The 6,000-nt window shown below is 54.2% G+C and overlaps 1 protein-coding gene across 1 annotated transcript in view; it reads left to right on the top strand.

Annotated features, from left to right (window-relative positions):
* Positions 1-546: 546 nt before the first annotated feature.
* The window catches only part of LOC147124422 (tumor necrosis factor alpha-induced protein 8), a 205,900-nt gene continuing 200,446 nt past the window's right edge, over positions 547-6,000 (top strand). The window contains exon 1 of the mRNA XM_085986954.1: positions 547-692. The gene's annotated coding sequence lies outside the window, so the exon portion shown is untranslated. The remainder of the gene's footprint in view (positions 693-6,000) is intronic.

Here is a 6,000-nt window from a genome sequence, read left to right as displayed (position 1 = left end):
AGTCACTCTCTCCTCACCTCTGGAATTCAGCTCCTTTGTCCATGTTTGGACCAAGGCTGTAATGAGGTTTGGAGCCGAGTGGTCCTGGTGGAACCCAAACTGGGCATCAGTGAGCAGGTTATTGGTAAGTGCCGCTTGATAGCACTGTTGATGACACCACCTATCACTTTGCTGATGGGGCGGTAATTGGCCGGATTAAATTTGTCCTGCTTTTTGTGGACAGGACATACCTGGGCAGTTTTCCACATTGTGGGATAGATGCCGGATATGTACATTTCCTGTGATTTCGTATCTGTGATTTGTATTAAGTAAGCCAAAAACACCCAAACTTTAAGAAAGGAGACAGTTTAAAATATTTAACTAGGAACACAGCTCAGAGAGCGAGATGACTGAAATATTAAGCCGTCCCAACGTCGTCTGCTGATTGGCCAGAGGAAGCCCCGCCTCAGTAACATCATTGGTTTGCAGCTAGTTTAGTTCAAATTGTCCCGGCGGTGAATGGTTCGTTTAGTTGTCACTCATCTCCCGCTGTTGAATTTCCGCTGTCAAAACTTTCGAGTGACAACAGGTTTTTTATATATATGTATAATAAATTGTGTTTTTTTTTTGCCGGTGTGCTGTAAATGGATGTTTGCATTGGGGTTTGACGGCGAGGAGACGCGAGTTATCGGAGCAGGAGCGGGTTGTGCGGGGTAAGTTGCTCTTTCCCAGGACTCCAGGCTACACTTTAGTCCGGGGAAGTTTGCCCGGCTCCGGGTGTTCAGAGCTACGGATTGACTGTCGCTCCGGCGCCAGCAACGCATGCATTGCAGTCCAACAAATGCATGACTTACTTCACAATTCCAGAATGTGAAATGTTCTTGTATCATTCACACTGTTTACTTTCCCTCTCGCTATTCGTGTGATGCAGATCAGTAATGCAATTTAAAAAAAAGAAAACTATACTGTTAATTTAAAATCAGGAAGTTGCCGTGTGGTTTGTGGAAGTGGAGCGGCTGCTGGACTGAGCCCGGGCTCTTTGGCACAGGCGAGTCTCCGGGGCCTCGGGTGGCGAGCGCCGGGGGTCGACCCTGCATCTGAATTAAGATGCGTTAAAGTAGCACAGCGAACAGACATTTTATTTAAAACGTTGCTGCTTTTACAATGAGGATGTGCAACAATCTGCAGGCTAATGATTTACCCCTCCAAAAATATTGACATCTTTTACAATGTAGTATCTGCTACCAGAACTTCTGTTACAGAACTGAAATGGTACCCTTTAAAAGCGTAGCTGCAGTCACTCACTGTGACTAATTAATTCAAGTAGAAGGCTATTAACAAATATTTGGAAAGAAATTGATTCGGAGGCCGATCTAATTCGGAAATTCAATCAGGGAGCAGTGCACTGTTTCTTGTGCGTTATGAAGTACTTGCATGGAGAAAACCGCCAACTAATACAACACGTTTTAACAGTTACCCGACGATAGATTCTCTAATCAACACAAGTACACAGAAAATGATTTCACTTTGTAAAATGGATCCCGAGATAACAACAATAACTTATATATTTATATAGTGCCTTTAACATAGTAAAACGCCCCAAGACGCTTCACTGGAGCCTTATCGATACCAAGCCACATAAGGAGGTATTAGGACAGGTAGGGTAGGTTGTAAGAAGCATCTGAAAGGAGGAGAGAGGTTTTACACTGAGCCACATGAGAGGCAGAGAGGTTTAGGGAGGGAATTCCAGAGCTTAGGGCAAGACAGCTGAAGGCACGGCCGCCAATGGTGAAGCGATTAAAATCGGGGCTGTGCAAGAGGCCAGAATCTGAGCAGCACAGAGATCACGAAGGGTTGTAGGGCTGGAGGAAGTTACAGAGATAGGGAGGGGCAAGGCCATGGAGTGATTTGAAAACAAGGATGAGAATTTTAAAACTGAGGCGTTGCGGGACCAGGAGCCAATGTAGGTCACCGAGCACAGAGGTGATGGGTGAACTGGACTTTATGCTAGTTTTGGATGAGTTCGAGTTTATGGAGGGTGGAAGATGGGAGGCCGGTCAGGAAAACGTTGGAATAGTCAAGTCTGGAGGTAACAAAGGCATGGATGAGAGTTTCAGCAGCAGATGAACTGAGGCGGGGCTGAGGCGGGCAATGCTATGGAGGTGGAAGTAGGTGGTCTTAGTTATGAAGTGGATATGTGGTCGGATGCTCATCTTAGGGTCAGATAGGACACCAAGGTTATGACAGTCTACTTCAGCCTCAGGCAGTGACCAGGGAGAGGGATGGAGCCGGTGGCTCGGGAATGGAGTTTGTGGCAGAGACCGAAGACAGCTCTTCCCAATATTTAGTTAGAGAAAATTTCTGCTCATCCAGGACTGGATGTTGGACAAGCAGTGTGATGTGGTGTATTTGGACTTTCAGAAGGCTTTCGATAAGGTCCCGCATAAGAGATTAGCGTGTAAAGTTAAAGCACATGGGATTGGGGACAAGGTACTGACTTGGATAGAGAACTGGTTGGCAGACAGGAAGCAAAAAGTTGGAATAAACGGGTCTTTTTCCGAGTGGCAGGCAGTGACTAGTGGGGTACCGCAGGGATCAGTGCTAGGACCCCAGTTATTCACAATATATATTAATGATCTAGACGAGGGAACTAGATGTCTAGGGCTAGATTTTCAGTCGCTTGCGCCAGCAGTTAGCGCCTTAAGAGAAGTGTTTTTCGGGCGCTATGCGTGTAGCGCCCGGGCGCAGCGCAGTTTGCGCCCCGCCCCAAATTAAGTTGCCCGTTAGCGCCGGCGCAAAGTTTAGCGCCCGCCCGGATGCGCGCGCAGAAAATGACGTCACATCCTCGTGCAACGCCCTTTGTGCGCCCCGATTCCAAACTTCAGTCGGACCGCCCCATTGTGCGGCTGGCGGCCGGAGCGTTTGGAAAAAGGAACGCAACACAACCAGCGCGGGCCCCGGGGGGCACAAATTAAAGGGGACGTACTCTCCAGTATAAAGGCCAGCCTTTTTTCAGAAAACACTCTTGTGCAACGCATTTCTGGAGACACAACAAGGAGGATAGCTAACTGGTTTCAAGCAGCAAGAGCCAGGTATTTTTGGACTCAGGCCAGAGCGCTGCAAGTGGCCTTTTGGAAATTAGAGTGTTTGCCAGGATTTGATGGGGGTTGCATGGGGTGCCAACGCGGAGCTGCAGCTCCATGTCCGTAGGGCTCGCAGACGCATTGTGAGAGGGGCAGCCCTGGCTAGAGGCAGAGGGGGCTACAGGCGTCGGCCACGTAGGCCTTACCCAGTCAGGCTATACCGCCAGCAGCGCTCCTACCTAAACATGAGTGCCGCGCGATGTGTTAAAAGGCTCCGATTCCGAAAGGAGGTGATTGCAGAGATCTGCCACCTGCTTCGCCGAGATCTGCGGCCAAAGCTCAGGTGCAGGACGTCTCTGTCGGTGGAAGTGAAGGTGACGGTGGCATTGAACTTCTATGCCACCGGCTCCTTCCAATACGCTGCTGGGGACATAGCAAACATCTCCCAGTACGGCGCGCATCGCTGCATCCGCCAGGTGACCGAAGCACTGTTCAGAAGGAGAAGCCAATTCATCTCCTTCCCCATGGCCCTGGAGAGCCAGCATCAGCGCGCATTGGGATTTTCCAGACTCGGGGAATTCCCCTTGGTGCAGGGCGCCATTGACTGTACGCATGTGGCTTTGCGGGCCCCTCTGGAGCATGGCGAGCAGTCTCGCAACAGGAAGGGCTACCATTCTCTGAATGTGCAGCTGGTCTGTGACCACAAGCAGCGCATCATGGCAGTCAATGCCAGCTTCCCAGGCAGCAGCCACGATGCCTTTATCCTGCGGCAGAGTGCTGTGCATGACATGTTCCAGGCACAGCCTCCCCCAAGAGGATGGCTACTCGGGGACAAAGGCTATCCTTTGTGCACCTGGCTCATGACCCCGCTCCGCGCGCCCAGGACCGCTGCTGAAGAGGCCTACAACGAGAGCCATCAAACCACCCGCAACATCATCGAGCTAACTATTGGGGTCCTCAAGCAGCGGTTCCGCTGCCTTGATCGCTCCGGAGGAGCTCTCCAGTATTCGCCGGACCGGGTCTCCCAATTTGTGGTGGTTTGCTGCATGCTACACAACCTGGCTATCCGCAGGACTCAGGCACTGCCACCTGACGTTGGACCAGCACCTCAGGAGGAGGAGCATGAGGAGGAGGAGGAGGAGGAGCAGGAGTACGTTCCCAGGAGGGAGCGACAAGGGCCGCACGACGCCACCTTATTACACGGTACTTCTAAGCCTCCTGTCAGGGAATGGCCAGGGGCCATGAGGGAAGATGAATGCAGCCGCTCCGCAAGCCCTCAGCCGGCGAAGCCAACAAACACTAAGAAGAACAACCATGGAGACTGCATGAATAAAGATAATTTTTTATTACACAAAAATGAAAAGCCCTTCCCACATGAATCCCCAAAAACAATAAACGGGCCCCACAAAAAGCCCAACAAACGACTCACTCCCACAAACTGGGGAGGAGTCACTCCACCTTTCTTCAAACCGGGCCTCAACGTCGGCCTAACGCAAAAAATAAGCCCTCCAACAACACAACCATGGGCAAAATAAAGATGGCCACCGCCATATAAAAGGAAAGCTGCCCACACCCTCTACTGAGTGGCCCGCGAGGGCGAGACCTTGCCCAGCCTTTTGCCTCCCCTGCCCGGCCTGCTGCTCCTTCGCAAGCTCTGCCCAGTGGCTGCTGCGAGGCTGGGGGAAGGTGCCTGAGGCTCAGATGCCCTTCCGCCAGATGCCGCTGGGGGGCGGCCTACACGGCGTTTGGGCCTCGGGCCGTCTGCTGAGTGGCGCACCTGAGCCTGGCCACCATCAGCTGCAGCCGCTTGCCCTTGACGCCCCAGTGGGGGAATGGCGGCGACGGATGGCGCAATGTGGGCCAGCTGGCATGTGGGATGCGCTGGCTGGTGCTGTGGCACTCGGCCGGGCCCGCACTGCAGGATCCGCAACAATCAGCCGAGGGGCGGCTTGCTGGGATGGTCCAGCGCGGCGGCTGCCCTGGCGATGCCTGCCTGAGACAGCGCGTGTGGCAGCAGTGAGTGCCCCTGTGGTCCTGGTGTGCGCGCGCATCACAGCCGCCAGGGTCTTGACGGCATCAGTCAGCATGCGGCCACTCACGGCAGTTGCTGCCCCGAACTCGCGCACACTGGTCGCCAGCGACTCGATGGCCTCAGGCATGCGCCCCACCACGCTCATGAGCTCCGTGTGGCGCCGGTCCGAATCCTCGGCCATCTTATCCAGCTTCCGCACCTCCTCCGAGGTGAAGGTGTCCGGACTGGAGTCGCGACTCTCCCGCTGGGGAGGAGGGGGCCGAACTAGGGGACCCTTGCCGCGTTGGTGGCGGCGAGTGTGCCGAACAGCAGCACTCCCCTCTGATCCTTGCCCCCTTTGGGGGGAAGGCCGCGGGCCACGCGCACGGCTCCTGGGTGGCTGGACGCCACTGGTCCCAGAAGCTGCATTGCCCTGCGACAGTTCCTCCAGGCACTCGTCCAGTGAGGAGGTGTCAAGCATTTCCTCCTCTCCTGTGGGACGTGACTGTTCCCCCGAAGGTCCGGCTTGCTCCTCCTCCTCCTCCTGGTCGGAGGTGCTGTCACTGGCAGCTTCAGGGTCTTGGTCGTCACCAGCTGAAAGCAGGAATGCACAAGAGTAGCTTCAGAGTGAGGAGACAGCGTCAGCGAGGGAGTTAGGACTGGTGGCATTCAGCGCATTGGTGGGACAGTGGCAAAGGAGGTAGCTCGGATGGGCCAGTGCGACGCGAGAGGGCCAAAAGGCGAGGTCCTTACCATTGCCGGGCAGTGGAGGGTCGGATACTCCGCACGCTGTGGGGACAGTCACACGGGCTCCCATGAGCACACACACGCGCTCCTCCAGCCGAGTGAGCTTCTGCAGCTTGGCGCGGCCACCCCTGGCACGCGCCTGGCGATTAACCGCTACTTTAGCCTGCAAGAGAAAGGACG

The sequence above is a fragment of the Somniosus microcephalus genome, chromosome 1 (genome assembly GCF_052327205.1).
Source record: "Somniosus microcephalus isolate GS21.2 chromosome 1, FLI_Smic_1.0, whole genome shotgun sequence".
In the NCBI taxonomy this organism is placed as follows: Eukaryota; Metazoa; Chordata; class Chondrichthyes; order Squaliformes; family Somniosidae; genus Somniosus; species Somniosus microcephalus.
Note: the sequence above shows the minus strand (reverse complement) of the source record. Positions and strands in the feature narration are given on the sequence as shown.